At 45.9% G+C, this 22,274-nt stretch overlaps 1 protein-coding gene across 3 annotated transcripts in view; it reads left to right on the forward strand.

The window, feature by feature from the left end:
- Positions 1-22,274, forward strand: part of CycD (cyclin D) — a 135,757-nt gene that overhangs the window by 38,237 nt on the left and 75,246 nt on the right. For all 3 annotated transcript variants that reach the window (XM_069128769.1, XM_069128768.1, XM_069128770.1), the window contains exon 3: positions 18,953-19,033. The gene's annotated coding sequence lies outside the window, so the exon portion shown is untranslated. The remainder of the gene's footprint in view (positions 1-18,952; positions 19,034-22,274) is intronic.

Raw genomic sequence — 22,274 nt, forward strand, 5'->3', positions numbered from 1 at the left:
AGTATCTCGCGGAGTAAGCGTAAAGAACGAAACAAATCGTTTCTTCTCGGTAGAATCTGCCATTCTTAATCGTAAATCGCCTCTATCCGCGAGAAGGGTGTTTAATTTAAAATCCATCGCGAGACAGGATACTTTGGCTGTTACTTTGAAAATATTTCTAGCCACCGGTGCCTCGACGAACTTCGTTAAATTTTCCTCCCTAACGATACGCAGGAAGGGAAGGAAAGACGGTGTTGAACGTCGCGGTTCTTTCTACTTTAATGAAGGACGCATTAATACGTGACCGGTGGGCACGATGCGTTAAGAATTTAAATGGCTCGACAAAATGTTATGCAACTTCACGCGCTCGTGTGCGCGTGAACCAGCCACTTCCGTGATTTTCGTTTCCAGACGTGGACGTGAGCGCGTGCAGAAAACGAGCCGTGGCTTCGCGGTGTTCGATTCACGTGACGCCGTTGCACACACGTCTCTGTATATCGTCGGGGAATGTGCACTTCGTTACACATTCTTCCACCGTCCACATCCCCCTCCTCCTGTTTCGACGTCGACGTAAGTAACTGCATATTTACTTACTTGCATCGATCGCTACAAAAAAATATCACGACCGTTGACAGCTATCTTATCGACATTGTGCATGTGCAACATTTTATTTTAACAGGTTATGCTAACTAAATGGATACGATGAAATTTTTATTCCGTTCATAAACGAGTCTTTCCAACCTTTCAAACGTTTCGAGCATTTCACTCGAAGAATCGTCGTATGATTTAACACGCGTATCGGCGATATTATTCCAGAATTTTATTCCACGACGTTATTCGGACATTTCGGAAGCCTGGAATCGTAACAAGGTCAGGTTTCCGTGTAAACGAGCCACTTTGCCTACGAGCAGATTCAATTTGCCCGAGTAAATTTCGATAAAAATTTCTGCTTGCTGTACAAATCGGTCGCTACGATTTTTCAGACACTTGCGACGATCCGACAAAGAAATTAAACGACACTGTGTATTTTTGGTCTCGTGTTAAGACGAGTTCAACGACCCAGTACGCTATAACCTTGAAACGACTGTGAATCGTGAAATGTCGGCTCGATCGACGGAAGTGTCGTCGTTAAAAGCTATTCTATTTCGATCAAATTACGAAAAACGTTACTCGTACGAGCTTTGCAAAAGCAAGATAAACAGCGTACAGAAATAAGCACACCTTGCGTGGTATATTTTTAAAGGATAACGTTTCGATCGATTAGGCCGACGTTTCAAAATTCATGGTCGTCTTAAACGCAGTAGATCGTTGAACTGGTCTTAACATCAACTACCACGTTATGAAATCAAAAATGCGTGATGTCGTTTGGAAAGTTTCTTTTATCGCGATTAGCAACCGATTCAAAACTGATCGACTTTTATCCGAAACATACTTTGTCAGATCATCGGACGTGCGTGGAAAATCGTGGCGATCGATTGGTGGACCATTTTGTACGATACTTTAATCGACGAGAAATTCGTTACTCTGTCTATTGATGATCTTTTCATTCTGAAAGCCGTTCTTAAAGCTGAAAAGCTTCGACAAAGCAGCCAATGCTAGTTCCATCTGTGCTGCTATTTTCTTGCATTCTCGGCAATACGCGTCGTTCCTCGACGTGTAATTAATCGCGCGTACGTTCAGTAATTTCATTTAGTCGTATTCACCGCATTCGTGATCCGCGGGAACTTTAAAACTCGAGAGTTACCCGCTGCGAATCCTCCAGCGATTTATAAACGCCGGCTAGCAACCTTCGAGAGTTCCACGTGCACATCCCCTTTCTGAAAGCACCGACGTTCGCACATTGCCACGCGTTCTATGGCCACGCAAGGTGTATCTCTAGAGAATCGTTCGTTCTTCGATTTTCGTCGTTCGTGGAACTCCATGTGCGATGAACACGCGTTCGAGCGAATTATGCGAAGGTTCGTGTTTCTTCGTGTAACGCGATGTTTTGTCGTGTTTGATATTTCTGCTGCTTTAGGAAATTTGCCGTCGTATAATGGAAGAGTTTCGTGCCGACTGTTTAGCCGAGATTTTAACGGTTTCGTTTTTTGTTCGACCGATGGCTTGCCGATTCCTTTATGCCATGTTCGATCGAGCTCACCAAAGTATTCCGATTCCTATACGTACGTACTGGCGATCTTTAACGTGCGAGATATCTATTCGTTAAAAAGGTGTTCTTTTACGCTATTAAATACCAATTATAATTATTCGCTGTCTCGTTCGGCTATCCAGCCCATAAATATAAACGCGTAAAGTCGCTAGACGTTGCCAGCCTGTAGAGTACACGCGATAAATAAAATAACCGTCAAAATGAACGCGCTTTTTGTTTCTATCGGGAACGTCGTAAATCGTCTACCATTTCGATTTCTCGCTCATGGCACGCGGCGAAAAAAGAAATAGATAAATAAATTTAGTCAAGGTATATTACTTATGCGAGGAACAGTAATGCGAAATAGGTACGATTTGACATGATTATACGAGAAGGAGGAGGAGGAGGAGGAGGAGGAGGAGGAAAAGGTTCGAAAGGCTGCTAGCTGGATCCGTGACTGTCCATAGGCAGTAAATCCCTGTAGATGATTAGAGGTCGGCGCCGTGGCTTGTTACCTCGATATGGAATTCAATGGAGGATAAAAGCAACGATGAAAACGATTACCCGTCTCCCTCCTTAGCTCCGTTACCTGGTTCCCAATATTTTTCGTAATTACATTTGCCGCGGCGTGCCTACGTTGATCCGCCGATTAACACTTTCGCGATTCGAAAAGTCTCAAATTGCCACGTATCGCGTATTGCCGTGCCAAATAATCGACGGTTTCTTTCTCGTCCAACGATGTAAGCGGTATTCCAGGAATCGGATATTTCGGGCGAACTCGATACCCTCGCGAGAAGTCACACATATCCTTTGACACGTTGTTCGTTTGTCGCGTATTATCCAACAACGTCCGAGCTCGCCGGCAAAAAGACGAAGTTTCGTCGGTCGGTTGGAAGATATATCGCTGGGGTAATAGCGAGATTAGATATCGTAGACTAGTTAAATTTATTTTTCTTGAAATTGATGGACAACCGCGGATTACCGCGGTTCTACCTGGATACTTAAAGTTTCGAATTTCGCTGAACTGGCCCGCGAAATCACGCGTTTTCCCGCTCGTGTTCGATTAGCCGGCGCACGCGGTGCCAAGGGAAGTAAGTCGACAATTTATTAAGCGGGGTTCTAAGGGCAGAATCGTGACGCGGTAATTGCCGGTTATCGATGGCGTGTAAAAGAAACCGGCCAGGGGCGAACGAAACGCGGAATTCGCGTTCGAACGCCGCGGGGATAGGCGAAAGAGAGAGGGAGAGAGAGAGAGAGAGAGCGTTCTGTCGTGTATACCCCTTGCTTCGGGATAAAACTGCAATTTCCTGCCGATCTTTTTTCCCTCGTCGAGGTACCAAATGCACAGAGCGTTTTGGAGTGGGAAGGAATTTTTAAAATTGGCTGGAGGAAGAGGCGTGTTCGGAAATAAGGGCAATTTGCTTGGTACTGTATTGGAAAAGCTTGGTCTTCCATCCAGCCAGTTAATGACTTATTTATGAATTAATTTACCTTACCTTAATGGTCCAGTTGTGCTTCTCAAACCGATTCTCTGCGTTTTCCTTTCGCCCGTATCCATCGTTGCACGTTTACGAGAAATATAAAAATGCAAAAATTCACTGACTACGTAAGAATCGCAAGAGGAAGACGAGAATCGACGAGAAGCCGGAATTTTTGACAAGCGACGATCTTCTAACTAGCCGTGGCAATAAAAGAATACACAGGGAAGAGGGAAAAAGTGGTAGAAGAAAGGAAGGGATGGTCGAGAGCGGTTAACAAGAGAGGAATAAAAGGTCGAAGACTGGATGTTCTGCTCTGTGATATTGTACGCACGTACGCAACCACCTCGCGAGCGGCAAATCGCGGGTTACGAGCCGAAGGAATTCCACGGCTACCCCCATTAACGTTGATCCTGGGTGAAGCCACAGTCGGCTGTGCAACAGCGACTGTGCCACGTCACCGACAGAGACGGAATCGGAAGGTTGGGGTCAGAGCACAGAGTCCGCACCACGTGTACACTGTACACCACTGTACACCCACACAGACCCGCGTGAAACTCGTCCGTGCGATCGCTATGCTCGCCAGCATGCACCACCACATTTTCCTCCGTTTGCGTGTACGTTTACGTGTGTTATCGGTATCGAGTATTATTCAATGTTTAGATATTTGGGAAATGATCATTTAAATATCCATAGATAAAATTATTTACATAAGTTACAATGAAATACAGTTGACCCTCGAACAACGCGAGGGTTAGGGACAGACACCCCGCATAGTCGAAAATTTGTGTATAATTTTTGAGTCATGAAAAACTTAAATGTGTGCGTACATATATGTATGTAATAACCCATTTGCTATTTTCTCGTAATAAAATAATAAATAAAATATGTTAGAGAAAGGGAAATGTTATCAAGGAAATTATCAACGTGTAGGGAACAGAAAATGCGTTTCTATTTAAACGCTCTTCGTTAGCCGTCTAGTTTCTTAGAAAGTCACTGTTCGTTACTAACAAATTACGCATTAATAATAAAATAACATTGACCGAGAGAAGATCGGCATTTAACGAAACCCGCGTCGTTCGAGGGTCGACTCTACTTTCCTGCTTCTTTTTTAAAATTCACAAAATCATTCGATACAATTTTTACGCGAGAATTTTTAATCGGAGAAGATAAAGAGAAATAAAAAGTAGAGAAAATAATTTATACGCGAAGATGTTTGTGTCGAGACGCGAAATAAACGTTATTCGAATTGAGGCAATTAATAACGCACGGGTGATTAATGCTGATCTTTATCGGTAACGGTCGTAACGATTTGAAGAAAAGTGTTAAACGCATAAATCATTAGTAACCGTTGATAGTTATCGGCACTTTGTTTGGTCGATGGTTATTCACGAACTATTACTCATCATTGGGACCTTGATCTTGAGACCTTTGATCTATAAAAGGGAGTGGTGTAATTAATATTTTGATACGCGATCCAACGCACACTAAAACATTCTGCATTATGCAACAATGCGAAGCTTAAAGTATGCGCCGAGATCAATCGTCGGCTGTAAATTATTAATGGTCGACCATTTTCTAAAAGGAAGATGGTTCCTCCGATAATTATATTTGATAAAGAAAAGCGGAGAATCTTTTTTCGTATTTGAATCGTAACTTTAAGAAAATTTATGATACACGAAGTACGTTGCTCTTATTGCTCGAATCTTTTTACTCGTAATTTTATTAAGTCGCGTCTGATCCAAAACAAGCCGGTGTCCCGACACTTCCCAGCCCCATAGAAAAGATCGTAATGGATTGGAAACTTGAAAAATCAACTAGAATCGAGCAGAATAAATTATCAAGATAGCCCGAAAGCAATTCCCAAAAAGGTTCACCTCTGACTGAGATTCCATACGATTCTCAAGTCCGAACCTCGTGCAGTTCGACTCTTCCTCGTCTCGTCCGCGTGGCGGTTCGCCGCATAAGATACGAGAACGCGATTCTCGTCTGCCGAGCTGACGGTTCGTCGTCACGGACGCAAGGTCGCCGTGGCGGAGGAAAACCAGACCAGCAACGCGATTTAACGGCCAAGAGGTGGTCCGACTAGCGGAATGAATGCAACAAGAAGACGAGACAACACACCGGCCGCGAAACCAACACCAAAAAGGCGCCAACCGAGTCGACTCGACCGACCAAATGATACCAATAACGGCGACAGCAACGTCCAGAACAACAACAACAACAACGCCAGCTGGAGCAGCAACCAGCGTGAGAGAGGGACGGCAGCAGGACGCAACAACAGGCGATCACGGCGAGTGCGAAAGCACGAGCTGAACCAAGCCGACAATGCGGCAGGTACCTACCCCGCAGGCATTCCATCAAGATGCTATCGAAAGTGGCCGACCGCGAGAGCCGTCCTAGCGAGAAGGGAAGCCACGAGGAGGAACACGAGCGACAAAGAGGAAACGCTGGACGAGAGGAGGCCGCCGAGAGATATTAAAGGATGCTGAGCCGCCGACCGGCGCTGAAGGAGAGGAGGCATCCCATGGCGTGGTGGGTCCCAAGCCACGAAGGATCAGGGTCGGCCGAAGAACAGCCGAACGGAGCCTTCTCTTCGGCCCGGGCCTCCTCTCTTCTCTCTACCTCCTGCTTCTTCTTAGACTTCTTCTTCTCGTTCTTCTTCTTCCTTCGTTGCATCGTGAACGCCCTCGAAAGCGTGACTTTCTGTTTGGCGCACGCACGCTCCTCGTTTCTCCTGCTTGATATCGTTGGTACGGAGGAGATTGACTTTTGTCGGTGATCCAAGTTTTTGGTTTATCGCAACGGTCGTTTGGGATGGAAGAGAAACTTTGGGTCCTATGAGATGGGTTTTTGATGGATATTTGAGATTCGTAAGGTAGAAGGATTTGTACGACGCGTAAGAATTCGTAGGGGACCGTCGTAAAGGTCCGAATAATAGATAAATAACAGATTTTCTGTTGGAAATTATTTCGTCTTTGCTCGTTGGACTCTCGCAGAAGAATGATCTGTCCACGCTACTAAACAACGCTTCCCCGTTGAATTTACCGCACCTAAAACCACTCCTCAAAAATTCCTCAGCCACCGTACACACCTCCAACCCCCTGTCTTCCCTCAGCGCCTTTCATCCTCCTCTGCTTTACTTCGTCCGAAGAATGCGACTAAAAACCATCTCGGAGCCCTTCCATCCGATCGCCATCGAATCTACACTGATCCCAGGCTCCGACCAACCGATACAGCTAACTAATCGATCCTAGAACCAACGATACAAAACTGGTTACCGTTAACCGTAACTAGGCTAACCGCACTCGTAAATTTACACTCTGCTTCGAAACTTTCGACGACAGTTTTCTCTAATCGGTTAACACGTCGCCGTATGAAAATAGAATCTCGTAGAATCCTGCTGCGCGAAATAGCGAAAGTTGGCGGCTCGCAGCTTCCCCTGGAAGAAGCGAAGCAAAAGACCGGCGGCGCGTACACAGCGGGTTTCCGCGCTTTTTAAAGGGCGGCTATTATTACACAGATTGGATTAAAGGTCTGGTCTATGGAGAGAGAGAGAGTGAGAGGAAGGGTTAGAGAAAGGTGAGTGGTAGGCGGTAGTTGCGGGAGGCGGTTGAGTTAATGGGGTGGGGGCCAGAAGAAGGTGGTTTAGCTTGAGACAAGAAGAAGGAGGGAAAGGTATGCGGTTTGAGAGTGTATATGTACGCGTGTATGGACGAACACGCGTGCGTATGCACGCGAATACACACATAACCGAGGAACCGGCGGCCCACCTTCACAAGGTGATTCACTGCGATCCCAACGTGCTGTGCTCAACCATGAAGTACTCGCGAATCGTCGCAGAAACGTTCCAGATGCTTCGACATTGTACACTACCGTGTCTTCCTCTCGCTCTCTCCTCTTACGCGTTCCTTTATCTTCTCCTTTCCTTATCCTTATCTTTCGTCTTTCTTCGGATCGTATCGGATATAGGTTCGTTCCTTATCGTTGTACGTATACTTGGTTCAGGCGAAAGTTCACGTTGTTACGGTTCATGTCGATACGATAATCGAATTTACGCTCGTCACAGACACAGATCGTAGGTCGTTCGACCAAATTTCATTACCTGATCCCTGAGACTCTTCTTGTTGCTGTTTATAGTACAGCACGGAATCTGTATAAAAGATTTATGCATACGGACACGGTGCGCGCTTACAGTAAATAACGACTGTGGAAAGACACAGTAACTGTCACAACCGGTCCGTGTCCAGGCGGATAATATAAATGAAGCTTACAGGGGGTAAAATTGAACAGGAACCTTATATCGGGCAGAATACGTTGTTAGATGTATGTTGGAGGCGAGAGAGGAAAGATGTGTGGTCCCGGTTGCAGGTTTATCGTTGGCTACATGAATCGCATTCCATCGGGTGCATGCTGGAAGAAGGAAGATGCTGGAAGATGGAGTTAAGGATCGTTACGAAGGAAATTATGGACAGTCACGGAAGTAGGTGAATCGAAGGTGATTGCAGGCTTCGCCAATAGCAGCGGTGTATGCATGGTTGTTTGTTCGTTTCAGTAGCTTTGCAGCAACCTTCCACTTGATGCATATCGTATTTTGAAAATTACTAGAAACACAAACTTTCCAATTTTACGACCATCGATTGAGAGAAACAAACGCGTTTCAACAAAATACGAAATATCAGTGGCAGCTTTTCTTCATGACAAATGTAATCTTCGTCTTTCCTTTCAACTTTAACCATCGAATTTCAATTTCGAATTTCAATTTCATAAAGCGTAACCGAAGCGAGCGAAGTATTTGGCAAATAAATCATCTCGACGATTTACTTTTGACCTTTCTCTTCATTCAGCGAGATAAAAAGAATTCGGACGAGAAATCGTCCTTTTTTTCGTCCACGTGTCCCGGAGCAATCGAACGGCCGGGTCGTGTTTACTGTTTGATCGTATACGTCCCGGCGATACAATGCTGCACCGAGAAACGAATGTGTTGGCGTCTGAAGCGACGATGCAATGGGAACCGCCCGAGGCGTGTCGGTGCACCCTTGCAAAGGCTCTCAATCGCAAGAATGCAAAGGCCAACCGGTCCGCTCGATTCCGATCAGAATTTCGGCCGAACGTGCCCGTAAACTTTGCCTTTAAAGTAGCCTACTTTATTGTTTCGTGCGTGAGAAAATCCGTTGACCTTGTCAACGTTTGATAAAACCAGCGCGCACGTTAAGAAAGATTGGCAAAGTTTTCTGCCAGCGAGACTCGCGGATTTTCCATTTCGCGCGATTTTCTCGCATTCTCTCTATTTCTTGGGATTTACCGATCGTTCAAAGTTACTTAGTCGGAAACTGTAAACTGGAAAATGAAATTTCTCAAAATCACACGTTGGAGCGTTACTATCAGCAACGAAGAGTAATTTAACGGTATCGATCGGTCTCGCGTAAACACGCTGACCCAGCGAAACAATAATCTGGCTTTATCGAAGCGAGGCGGAAGAGATCGGAAGAATTCGCATAAATTTGCTGCGTGCGCGCGGTCCTCGCGGGAGGCGATATTTTTCCGGCTGCTGGTGCGAGAGCCTCGTAGAAAAAAAGGAAATGTCGAGATATATTTCGCTCGGGATCTCGATAAAGCAACGATCAAACGCCGTTCTTTCTTCTTTTTCGTCTTTTCTTCTTGTTCTTCTTCTTCTCTTCCTCTTCTTCTTCTTCTTCTTTTCTCTCTTCCTTTTTCCCTTTTTTCTTCCTCCCTTTCTTTTCTCCTCGAAAAGTAATCGGTAATCCTGCAACGGAAGGCACTAACGAGAATTAATACCGACCGGAGTGTTTGTTTTGTGACTCGGCGACCGGGCTTTTAAAGATCCGAGTCGCACATGGGAATCAGTTCGCGAGGCCACGTCTGAATAAATTAAATCCTTACCAGGAATTCACTAACGACCTGTACCTCTCTGACTACACATCTCTTGATGCACGTTCTATGGTCTACCGTATGCGCTATGGATTTTTCCTTTCGGTGTTCTTCCTTCGCTTTTGCAGAGAACGAAATTTCATCTAGAAACGTTCCTCCTACAGCGTTCGTCGCGTGTCTCTCGAGCCACCCAAGAACAAGGAACGCTGACTTTGGTAATCTTAGATATTCTGAAGAATTACTTTTGGATTCGCGATAGACAGCGCGATCGGAACGTTTTGCAAAACGCTACGTTTTTAATAGGATTTTTCTCTTATCAATAGACTGCGGATTTCTATGATTTACGGAGAATTTGGAAATGCGAAAATCCATAAAATACGCGTAATACGTTAAATACTCGAAAGTACATATGGGATATCAACGCACGTTGCGGCGTTGCATTTTGCACTGCGTTTGTCATTGCACTCCACCTGTTATCGCCAATTGCGCCGACGAATGTGCAAACTTCAGCGGGCATTCACGCAAGAACACAATCCCTCTTTCTCTTAGAGACGCGATAATTATCAACGTGAGAACACCTTCTATTCAGCGAGGAATGTTTGTTCCTGGCAAAAGCAGCGAAAGTTTTTCTTTCCACCGTACAGCTGCTTCGAATTTTCAGATTTTCAAAATACGAAGATGGAGAAATTATTCGGTTACTCTATTCAAATTTCTCCGAATTCCATTTTAGTAGGCAATTTCGTACAATTTGGTGACTATTAAAGCATCGTTTAAGCATCGACTTAAGCTGACGCGTTGGCCATAAAATACGGGAGAATACGATCGGCCACCATTTCTACGTTGCATCGATCGTCAGAAACGCGTGGCAATATGAGCAATTGTATCGAGAAATATGAGTTACCAGTAGCAACTGCATCGTTGTTAATTAAGATATAGTCGGTGAAGGACGATTTACCGTTTCGTATATAATTACACGACACTAAATTACTAAAGTGTAATTCTTAGAAGGTAATTGGATATTTACTAGCGTTAGGAAATTATAAAATCTTTCAAGCGTTTAAATAACCCAAATATACGGCAGAATAAAAATATGATTCACGCAACGAACTTTTAATTTCAATTTGACTCAACCTTATTGATATTTTTCTTCCGCTGTAAAAACAAATCCAATGCAACTCGATCGTCAGGCTGAAACAAATAAATACGTATTACGTAAGTTTTTAATTATAATGTACCGTGATTTACGTAATCGATGGTAACACAGAGTACAAAGTAGGATTAATTGTGAGCAAATTACGATCGGCGGCATTGAACCGATACAAATGTTGCGGCCATTGAGAGACACACGGTTGATGTTACAAAAAATATGGCGTGTCGTACAAGGAAAAATAAATACGCTATCTGGAGCGAGGTACTTATTTACGACAGGCATAACTTTACATATGGGCTTGGTTTTTCTCGTTTTTTCCTTCTTGGCAATATGTAATTAATCAGAACAAGGTATATCATTTTTCAAGGTGATCAGCTCTGCGAGAAACACTGGCAATGTTGTTCCATGCGAATCACGTTCGTTTCAAACGGAACGAGGGCAACGTTTCTTTCGTTTTAGAAGAATCCTAATTTCTCATGCCGTTTCAAAGAAAAACGTTCGTTTAACTTCGACGAATAGCTCGTAAATTATATTACGAATGATTTTTTCACGACAAGAACATCTGCCAGTTTGTAAAACTCTTGGGACACTTGGATGTAGCATACTGTCAAATTGGATACTTCAATATTTGGAAAGTATTCAACGGCGATCGACGTGCCGTAATCTCATTGTTCGAGCCAAGGATTAAACGCAGACGAAATAACAATGAACATCTGGAATAACGGACTTTTAATTATCGTATAGAACTGCACGTGTATACCTGAGTTTGATGGACAGACGACCATTCAGGACGTCGACACCGCTAAAAGCCATCCAAGAAAATTCATGAGCTCCACCTTCGTTCGGATAGCCTACGACGTATCTCGTTACTTACATTTAAATTTCAAGATAGACACGTCTAAAGATGAATAAACAACCCTGTTGGTTAAGAAAAGAATTCCTTTGAATTAGCACCTATAATAGCAGCTGCTCTCCTCGATCCAATGTTTCAGAATCAAAATTGTATACACATGCAGAGTTTACAAAAGTTCCATTTTTTAGACCACAGTCGACGATGAAATCACACTCGTGGGAAGGATTATAGTTGCGTGTCGACGAAATACACGGCGCTCGATCGCGCCAGAGAAAACAGATGCTACGAATAAACACCGAAAGGTCGCGTAAACTAAAGCACCAGCCCTCTCTGTCGTCTTCAGAAAAATTCCTAATGACGAAGTATTTATACAAAAGCAGACTGACTGTCTCTCGGAGCCGCGCAGACGGTGATAATTATCACCGTGAGAAACGTCGTGTATCACCCAAGGCGACCCACCTTGCGAGAGACGGTGCCGATGCTGATGTTGGCGGCGGCGGTTGGTGGTGGTTGGCTGGTTTCAAAGGAGCCTCCACCTCCTACGTGGAAAAAGAGGCACGAACGTACGATCGGGAAGGAAAGGGATAGAACGAGCAAGGATTTCGATGAAGCGGCACGCGGAGGGATTTGATTTACGCATCGGGTCATTAAATTGGATGTATTGTGCGATAGAACGCTGCGCTGGAATGACTCCTCGGGATGCCCCATAAGGTCTTAATTACTATGCCACACCGGTGTACAGCCTCTGTCCTGGCTTAATCGGCCGACGCGTTTAGGCAGTCGCGAAAATCACGGCCGGAGCATCGTTCCTCCGTCTAACGCCATCCTTTGTACTTTTGCGTTTAGACGACTGTTTCGCGAGCCAGCAAAGTGTCTCCTCGTTACATTTGTCTACTTTGCTAAAATTTAAGAGACGCGAAGAATCACAGGTTTGAACGTAAAGTTTGAACGAAGAGTCCAGGCTTGGTTCGTTCGTTCGATTATTCATTCGCAAAAACTGCTAAAACGAAATTCCTGAGCGCATTCGCGAAAACGAAATCAAACATTCTTGGAACGATATTATCTCGAGATGTCGCGATATTCGTGAAATCAAACACCTGGAAAACTGCGCACACTTAATATCCATCTTCCACACACAGATATACGTATCGTATTTCAAAGCCAAGCAGACGCACCTCCAACGCTCGTCTCAAATCATACCGCGCTACGTTATTCTCTCAAAGCATCCAAACGATCCACGCATTCCCAGTTTTCTGCCCAACAATCCATTCCAAAGTTCCAGCTATCTTCCGAACTTTTCGGACAATTAAAAAAGTCCAGCAATTCACACCTTTTACGATCGAACCTCCACGAACCCTAAAGGACCAACCCCTCGTCGAGTCGTCGTTCCAGGAAAATCTAGACGCACGTGTTTCTGTTTCGCGGTATCGATCGTATGACCGCGGAAACGGTCTCCCCACCACAGAGATTCCCACATGTCCGGCATTCGAATTCCAGTGGACCAGGAAGGATGCTTGGAACGACCCGAGAGCTGGCGTGCCAGTTGAGGGAGAACGGCGGGTAGGGAGGGATCCGCGACGAAATAAGACCGCGGCGAGAATCGTACACGAGAGGACCCACGGCGGAACTCATTTTAATTAGAAGGGGTCCTTCGCTTTATCGAGTTATTCCTCGGCCCGTGCGTCTCTCTCGCGCCCTTCCGCGGCCTGTCTCGTTCCTTCCCCCCGTTGTTCCCCTCACCATGTCGTTCCACCACCTTCCTAACGTTCGCGCTGGCCCTCCGCGTCCCGCGGATCGAGGCCCCGGTCCACGAAGCCGCCTTGGAATGCGGTTCTACGGGGCCCACGGGGTTCGTGTGGTCGTGGCTCGTAGCCGCCGCGTCTGGGGGTGTCGGAGTGTGCGTACACGCGCGCCGCGGCCACGTCAAATCGCGCACAGCCCGCCAGGCTCGTATTTTTTCCGACGCTCGCGCCATCGTCGCGGATATCGCTCTCGCCAGCTACGATGAGGATGTAACGGTCAGTCGGAGGTCGCGTTGATCGATCGACGATCGATGGGTAGCGGGGAGATCGTTGGGAACACGTTCGTACCGATTCAACTACGAAAAGCTGTAGATCTCGACTTTTGAGATAGTCCAGGAATGGAAAGAATATGGTTTCGGTGATTGCGAAGAGGATATGTCGGGGATCGCAGGAGAGATGAAATCGAGAAAAGGGTGAATGGTAGGGACGTGGGGTATTGTTTAAGAGCGCAGGGAATCTTTTGGCGACGTGGTTGCACGGGGATTAAAAGAAGACGTATGGTGTGAAGGGAGAGAGCGAAGAATAATGGGATGATGCGGTTTGGCGATGTGTGGTCTTTGAAGAAGGACGATGGCCAGACGAGATGGTTCGTCAACTTTTGTATTTCACGATACTCGTGTAAATCCCTGTACAATCGTATGTACTTTACGTCACGGAATAGCCAACGCTTCGTTCGCTACTGCTCGTCTCTTCGAAACTTGAAAACTTCTCCGTAACAACGTCAAGCAGATTCTCGAACTATGCCTTCACCTTTCACGTCTCCGAACAATTTCCAACTAAATCGTCGAACACGTTCGTTCCAAATCCATCCATCCGCTACAATTCCCGGAAGACCGAGAAACGTTTCTCTAAAGGTGAAGAGATATTTTAATTCTTTGAAAATTCAAACTTCAACCCCCAAAGGATGAAAGTAGCCAAAAAACCGCACCCATTGGAAACGGCGCAGGAAGCTGAAAAGAAAAGGACGAAGGCAATCGAGAAGGAACAAAACGAGAGCTTGTCCTTTGCAGGCCTTTTGCTCGCACCACGTCGAACCTCTTCGTCTTCGTCGGAGTCCGTTCTGTCGGTCTCCTTCTCTGGCTCGTCCGTTAGCCTGCCGTTTGCCTATGAGGGGCGAGAAGGGAAGAACGGGACCTCCAGAGCAGCGACCAAGTCCAGGGAGGTCCTTCCTTCCAGGCCCAATGGTAGAAGGAATCGAGGGAAGAGTACGGAGGAGAAGAAGAAGAAGAAGAAGAAGAAGAAGAAGAAGAAGAGAAAGGGAACGAACGGCTCCCTGGCAGGATCAAAGGATATGGCAAGATCCTTTTTGCTCCGGAGGGATCGGGCACGAAGAGAAGGCCGAAAATGTTCGGCTCGGGTTTCGGGCCGCGTTTAGAAGGGAACAGCTTCGACGAGATTGCGAGCAACGATCGCGTTCGTGGAGCTTGTTGCGGAGCCTCCAGCCCCGAGCTGATGGTTTCTGGAATATGGGCCGGGCTGATGGGTTCGTTTCGGCTGGCCGGAATTGAAAGCCCGGCTTTAATGGACCGCCGACACTTTGCATCCGTCCCGTGGACGCCTGCTCGCCGCTGGAGTCTATCCGAAACCAGGCGGATCACAAATGACACGATTTCGTCGATCAGAGTTTTCGGTGTTTCGAACTACAAACTTAATGGGATTTCGTGTTGGTTCGATGCGATTCTTGCGGACGACGACGCGAGTCTATCTTTCGGTCTAGTAGCGTCTCTGGTATTCGCTCGAAGACAACTTTTAAAGAGAAAAATATGAAATTCCCTGGTCGGAAACGAGGTATTCGAACGATTTCGGAATTTCAAGACCTGTGATTTTTATGGATCTCGCGTAACCAAAGTGGTTGAAAGCCACGAACGATACAGAGTCGACCGATACGATATCGACGTCCGTCGAAGCAACATACGGCGGGCTTTCGCACGCGTGAAAATACACCGCGCGGCTATCGAACGATACGAATAACCCGATAATACGGTTCGATAGGCGCGACTCGTTTCTCGTGGTAAATCAACGGTTCGCGCGTGCTTCGCGTCTTTGATCCAATCTCTGCGTGAGAAACGCGCGCCATGCTTTTCATCCGGTTCCGTGCTGACTTGCCGAAAGCGTTTCGTGGAAAGAAAAGACGGAGCCGGCGAGGATGAGGATCGAGGATAGCACGCCGAGAAACCCCCATAGGAACGCACGTATGAAAAACTCCTCGTTCATTTCGCGTGTGGATAATCGATCGTTGCTTGGTACATCACGTGTACGGAGGATATTTAATAAAAATTTAAAAGAAATCGTACGATAAGATCGCGTTTGCCGTGATTACGATTGGTCTGACTTGTGAAATCTCAATTACACCTGTCTGAAAATAATACGTTTCTTCTGGAAATCGCACGATTCTTGTCTCGCTCTTCCGAAACCATCGTATGATATCTAAAACTTCCGGACCCGGGGAAGACGTCGAGACGGATCACCCTCGCGCGTTTCCTAATCCTCCGCGAACATTTGCAGGCCGAAAAATTAGCTTATACGGTCCATACGCTCGAAATCAAAGGTAAACAAGAAAACTCGTTAATCGCAAGCGCGGTTCCTCGCCGATTAAAAGAGAAACGGCTCGTGCGCGAGTATCCTTCCTCCGCGACCTTGACCTCGAATATTTCTCACCGTTTCCACGGCCGAAAGTGCCACAGGGGCCGCACGCGGAGGACCGAGACGAACGAGGTATCGGCGAACGAAGTGGACCGGGGCGAAAGGAGGAGGGAGATTTTTGCCGATGGATGAAAGGGCGGAGGGTCCAGGTACCGAAACCTGGCCAAAAGATGGCCAGCAGCACGCGATACTCTGGCAATCTGCGTGGCCCGATTCCACCGCGAACTTCGTGGAAGCCGCCACGAACGAGAGAGATTTATCGGATTTGCAAATAATGAGACTATGTTTCAAAGGGGTCCCGCTACCGCGTCTCCTTTTCTTCCTTCGGAATTCCAGGCTGGATTTCGCGCTATTTTTTCTTCGGTATTCGGTCGCTCCAGCTTCCTCTCGGTTTCCAAGACTCGGAAGGTTACGAGAAGGGGCACTGGATTGAGAAAATTCGGGAAAATCGAAGATCGTTGTGCGCTTGTGTGTGGGTATACGACACGAGCGATACTCTTCCCTCTTTCTTCTTCTTTTTTTTTTTTTCTTTTTTTGTTCGCTTTCATGGTGGGAAAATTCTTTGGGAAGAATGTCGTTGGGTTGGTACAGTGTTGGGGGCTTTCGAGGAATTTATACAAGGTGTTCTGAAGATAAACCGATCGCTCTGTCATTTGAACCCTGATGAAGTTTGCTGTAACGCTACCCATGCCCATGCTCGACGGAACCCTACGATTTTAGGTAATCGTGGCAGCCTCGTTTGTGAAAGTCCCATTTGGGAAAGCAGCTTGTAATCGCCGTCTATCTGTGCATCCTAAATTCTCAAGTTAATCAGCATGGTTTCCGAACGACTCGACCTTACCTCGTCACGTTCGTTGTCGTTGCTCGTGATTTCAGACGCCCATCGGAGCGTCTTAGAATTCATCCCCTTCTCCTATGTATCGGACAGCAAAATCTCGACATTCTTATCCCGAGGATCGAGACTGGCGTCGAAAGGCAAAGGAAGGCAACCCGAAGAAATCAAAAGAAGCGAGAAAGGCAAAGCAATAAACAGTAGGTCCTAAGGTCGAAAAGGCGAGAGTCGGTTCGGACAGCATCCGCAACAAAGCGGCAGTCTGTTAATCGAGTAGCTAATTCGCCGGGAAGAGAGAAGGAGGTCTTCGTCCGTTTATTTTCCTCGGTTCGCCCGGAATCTTTGCTCTTCCCAGCACGATGCTTCGGTCCCCTTACTCCGCTGATCGTGGTCGTGGCTGGCAACTTCTTCTCGGGCTTCGGTTAAAAAGACTCCTCCCTTTCTCGGCCATCCTTCGCGGGGTCTGGCGGAAGGTGGCGTTAACGAGGCGGCGAGACTTTCACACGATCGTTTGCATCGAGACAAACAGGTCCGCTGAACTTAGAGGACCGGGCGACTCTTCCCTATTTACACGATCATCCTAGTCGCCCTCTGCGTCTTCAGGTCGATCGCCAGTCTTCCTCGCTTTTGCCTTCGTCGTTGGTCCTCAGTTTCGTCGTTCGCACGCTTGCTCGATCAAATCGCCATCTCGTTTGTTAAAAGATCGTGCGAGTTTCTTAAATCTCCTCGACACGTAGAAGGAAACGTTTAAGTCGATCTGCAGGATCGGTCTTCGATAGAAGAATTTTCAATCTTTTATCGCGCGGTAAGTGGCGACAACCAACAACCCCGTTATCCAACGTTCCGTTACAATTTTCCCAGGAATTTCAAATCGATCTTCCACATCCACCTAGAAAATCCACGAAAGCTGACCGAAACGATAGCTGTCCACGTTGAAACGGTCTTGCGTGACGATCTGCCCCATTAACAGAGAGAAAAGAAAACAAAGACGAAGACGTAGCGTTAGAATAAGAATAAGAATAAGAATAAGAATAAGAATAAGAAGAGGAAAAAAGAAGAAGGCAAGATATCCGGCAGCAAGACTAGCGGGGGAGTAAAGAGGGAATGAGTCAGAGGCTAATAAAATCGACTGGACCCGAACAGTCGTACAGAGAGAGGGAACTCTGGCGTTGGTGTTCGCGGGCATGGGAAAAGGCCAGCAGATTCATTGACTGCCAGGCCCTCGAGTTGCCCAAGGGCCGCCTCCCCGTCCCCATTGTTCCATTAAGCTTCACCGAGGACTGACACATGCTACGGTCTTACGTGGCCCCCATGGCAAATCGCTTTTTCCTCGTTTCAGACCCGCGATATCTGTCGCTCGGGCCAATTAAACCGACGTTTCCTCTCCTCCGGCGAACCTAACGCGATTCGTAGACAGACCAAACGAACGCGCTACTATTCGCGTAGGAATGGCTAATTGTCGCCACGCTCTTCGGTATATTCTTGGAGACGGGAATAATTAGTCGCTCTTTATAATAATCGTTAACGAACGATAGCACTGTCTCTGCTCTTTTCCGACATAATTTACCAACCAATAAGTCGGCGCGTCTGCGATAAGTAAAACGAGAAAATCGAGAAAAGGCGATATTAATCCGTTGAAATAATCGTTGTTAATCGAGAGCGCATAAAGAAATACCCGTCGAAGGCTCGAAACTAATAATATAGAGAGAATAATCAATTAACGAGATTATCTAAAGAAGATTATCGCGACACGGTTGGGGAAGGACGGTCGGCTTAACAAGCGGACAGAGTCTGTTTTACGGTCGTTAAAATGATTCCTGGAACGCGTTGAAAATCGCGCGGCGAGGGGTGAGTTTCGAAATACGCGCGCGAGGAAGTCTAATTGAGCTTATCGATTTTAATGAATTTTAATGAACGCCGCTCGCGATATTGCCAACGCCCGACCGGCCAATGGAATTCCTCGCGTACCAATCGACCGTAGTAACGCCATTGAAAAATCCAGATCCATTTCTCCTTGCGACGCGTTCGTTCCGATTCGTCGTTACACGATTAATTACGAACGTTTTCCTCTGCTGAAAACGTTTGAAGAAACGGTTTAGGGAGCGGTGGTTTTGTTTTTATTTTTCGTCTGTAATTTTCACGCGTGAACGATATAGGAAAAGAAGTGACGTAACTGAAAAATATAATTGTTACAGGAAACGGAAGCACGGACACGGACACGGGCGTGAGCCAAGTGGCTATTAGGAGCATCAAGCGGAGAAATTAAAGAAGTTAAGGTACGACGCCATTGTGATCGTTAATATGAATGTGCATTAACACAGTTAACAGGCGACGTTAGCGGTTTATAAATAATTCAAAAAGATCGGTCAATTAGTATTAATAATCGGTAAATTGTAATTTTCAATCGAGAACTTAAAAATCGAAATAAACGACGGCCGTTTTATCGTTCTGCCACTTCTTCAAACCTTCGTGACCACTTTATCGTCGGCCGACTTATTTCGAGCGATTACGCAGCCGTGGGTTGGTCGAGATGGAATCGCTTCCTCGATAACTCGGCGAGCGCCGGTTTTTGGCGAAGAACGCCGCGACGAATTGCAAGTTCGCGGAAAAAAAGCGCACACCGCATTCCCCAACGACGGCGATCACCGATCCAGGAAGGCAGCCCCTTTATCTTTCCGCTTAACAAGCGAACAGTGTATCTTTTTAGACGGGTCAGCCTCGATCGTGGATGAAATCGTAAATTACGCCGGTTGCGTCCAGTCTCACGGAACGCGTTCCTGTTATATCAAAAATATCGCGTCGTTGCATATTTCTCGAACGTAATGTCGTATTTGATACGGAAGAGCGGAGTAATTATCGGAACGCGATAGCTTTGAAAATCCTCGCGCTCCCAATGGTTCGTCTCTTAATTAATTTCTGCCATTTCTCACGAGCGGCGTCCCGCCGTGAACAAATTCAACGGTCGCGATCGCGCGTAATTTTTCACCAAGAGATCGGTACACTTTCGATCGAGTCTCGACTTTTTGTGTAAAGTCCGCGCGTACTCGGTTCGTTCGTTTCTCTTTCCCAGGAACGAAGCCGCGCTGCGGCGTTTGTGGTCCGTTTCAAATATTGGCCGTCCACTCGTGGTATGCGTGATACCCCGGAGTGCGCTTAAAATATTGAAATAAGATGCTCGTACGCCGCTCTTCGAATTCTCGCCCCATTCCCCCCGTCTACCTTTTCTGGCCCTGCCCTTTCGCCGCATTCTTCCTCTTGCACGCGCGCCACTTTTCCCTTCTTGTCGTTTCCACGATCGTTTCGACCCCTTTCCTACCACCCGACCACTCGTATTATCTCCATCGAGTCCCCTTGGACCACCGACTTTGTAAATCTCTTTTTTCCATATTTCTTTCCATTTTTTTTTCGCCAACATTTTACGTGAGATTTATCATTTTCTTCTTTTTCCTTCCGTTCTCCATGGACGAGGGTATGTTTAACCCATCAAGGCTCGAATAGCGAGATAATGCGCAAAAATTGCGCCAATGCAATACCATTGAAGGATAGAAATATTCGAGTTATATATCGCTTCGTAATTGCGTAAATAAATTCAGTAAAGCGTCCCGAGGTTTCGAGCTAAAATTATTTACTAGCGTCCACGAAACGTTAGGCAGTGCGTTGTTATACTTCGTAGCTTTTCATTTCTATGATCTTTTGTTTTAAGCGCGATCTTTTCGTTAGCCACTTGCGACACATTGTTGCAAAATGAAAGACGAATCGCGACGACACGACGATAGATGGAATTATTCGGTCAATTCGGTATTTTGTTTGTTTTCTTCGCCGTTTAATCGATCCGCTGCTCATTTTTTCGTCTTTTCTTTCGTACCTACGGCTGCGTATCTCTTCCTTCGCGGGTCAACATACTGCGAGGAACGCGAAGTCGTCGAACCGCGAAGAATACGCGATCTTTTATTGTTAGGCTAACTACGCTGGTCGATTTTTTTAAAACGTTGCTTGTTCGTGTCGGTGGAATTTTGTAAGATTCGATAACTGCGATCTCATTTACATAAAATGCTCGATTCATATTTCATTTCTTTTTCGTTCTCCTCGAAAGAAATACGTTTGCCCTTCTTATTTGTTCGTTAAACTTTTTGTTAAAATTCTTTTTAAAAGTTCGTTACTTTAACGAATTGCATTTATCTTGTCGGCACTTTTGAAAAGGAAAGCAGTTTCTCGAGAACGCTTTCAATGAAAGTTCTTTTCTTTAGCCTCATCCTCTTCAATGGAAATTCCTTCCCTCCTCTTGCTTCTTCTCAAAGGAATCCTCTCTCCTCTTCTCACCTTCTCGACAAACCTAACGCTGCTTCCTCTTCTCTTACCTTCCTCGGAAATCTATTTTCTTTTATTCTTCCTTCCATTAGTTTTACATTTTTCTTTAGAAATAGAGGTTCTCTACCGTTTTTTCTTTTTTCGGCCAAGTGTTTCTCTACACGGAACAAAGCTACTATTTTCGTGCCCCTCTTTTTTTCGAAATTTTCCTCCTGGAATAAATTACCTTTTATCGTTGGACACATCTCAGAAGGAAATTAAGTTTGAAACTTAGAACGATACATCTTCTCCTCTCCTCTTTTTTCTTTTCTTTATTTGTACCAAATATTTACACGATATTCGCAAACTCTCATATAGCGCAAGTATCGCGTGGCTTTCGCTACTTTAAGCGAGTTTCTGTAATAAGAGCAAAGTTATCGCAAGGAGAAAGAGAGAACGGAAAACGAAAGGAACTTCAAACGTTTGCATTTAGTCGCGTATTCCTGAAAGTATCGTTCCTTTAGTATCCTCTGTCGCCATACGTTTTCATCGCTCGAAGGAAGATACGATCATCATTTTTTTAAATAATCAACGCAGAACGCTATTTTGTGGAGGATCAAACCGGCTGGCACCGCCATGGTTCTCGGCATTCCAAACGGCAGAAAGAAAAATGCGAGAAAAAGAACAGCTTGTCCGAATATTATCCTACGTTGAAAAAAAGCTATTCTTTTCGCGTCGGAAATCAAGAAATCTTCGAAAGGTTGTTGCAACGACGTGTCGGAGGTTTCTCGACGACCTGCAAATAACAGGCGACGATGATATACGGTGGTGCGTGGTAAATTGCTACGGATAAAGGGTATGATTATCAGTTGCAATACTTAAAAGGGAACGCAGTGGCTGGCGCGCGCTCGCGCGAGACCGCGATCTTGCGAACATTGATTTTAGCTTGGTTTTTTCTTTTCCCTTTTTTCCCGCCTCCTCGCTCTTCGGGCCCCGTAATACGGCCACGCCCGATCCTCGACAGCATTATGCAATAATTCACGTTCATTACGCGATTATTATCCATCAACGTTCGCGTTGGTTAGCTTATACCGCGACAACGGTTTTACTACAATTTATACGCGATATATTATCACCCTTGTTGGACACTGCTAAACCGATCACGCGGTTCTTTGATTCATCGCTGTCTTCATCAAGGGCCATCTTTTTTCCAGCTGCCGTTTTGTTTTT

The sequence above is a fragment of the Bombus flavifrons genome, chromosome 15, assembly GCF_040668555.2.
Source record: "Bombus flavifrons isolate JBK064 chromosome 15, iyBomFlav1_principal, whole genome shotgun sequence".
NCBI lineage: Eukaryota > Metazoa > Arthropoda > Insecta > Hymenoptera > Apidae > Bombus > Bombus flavifrons.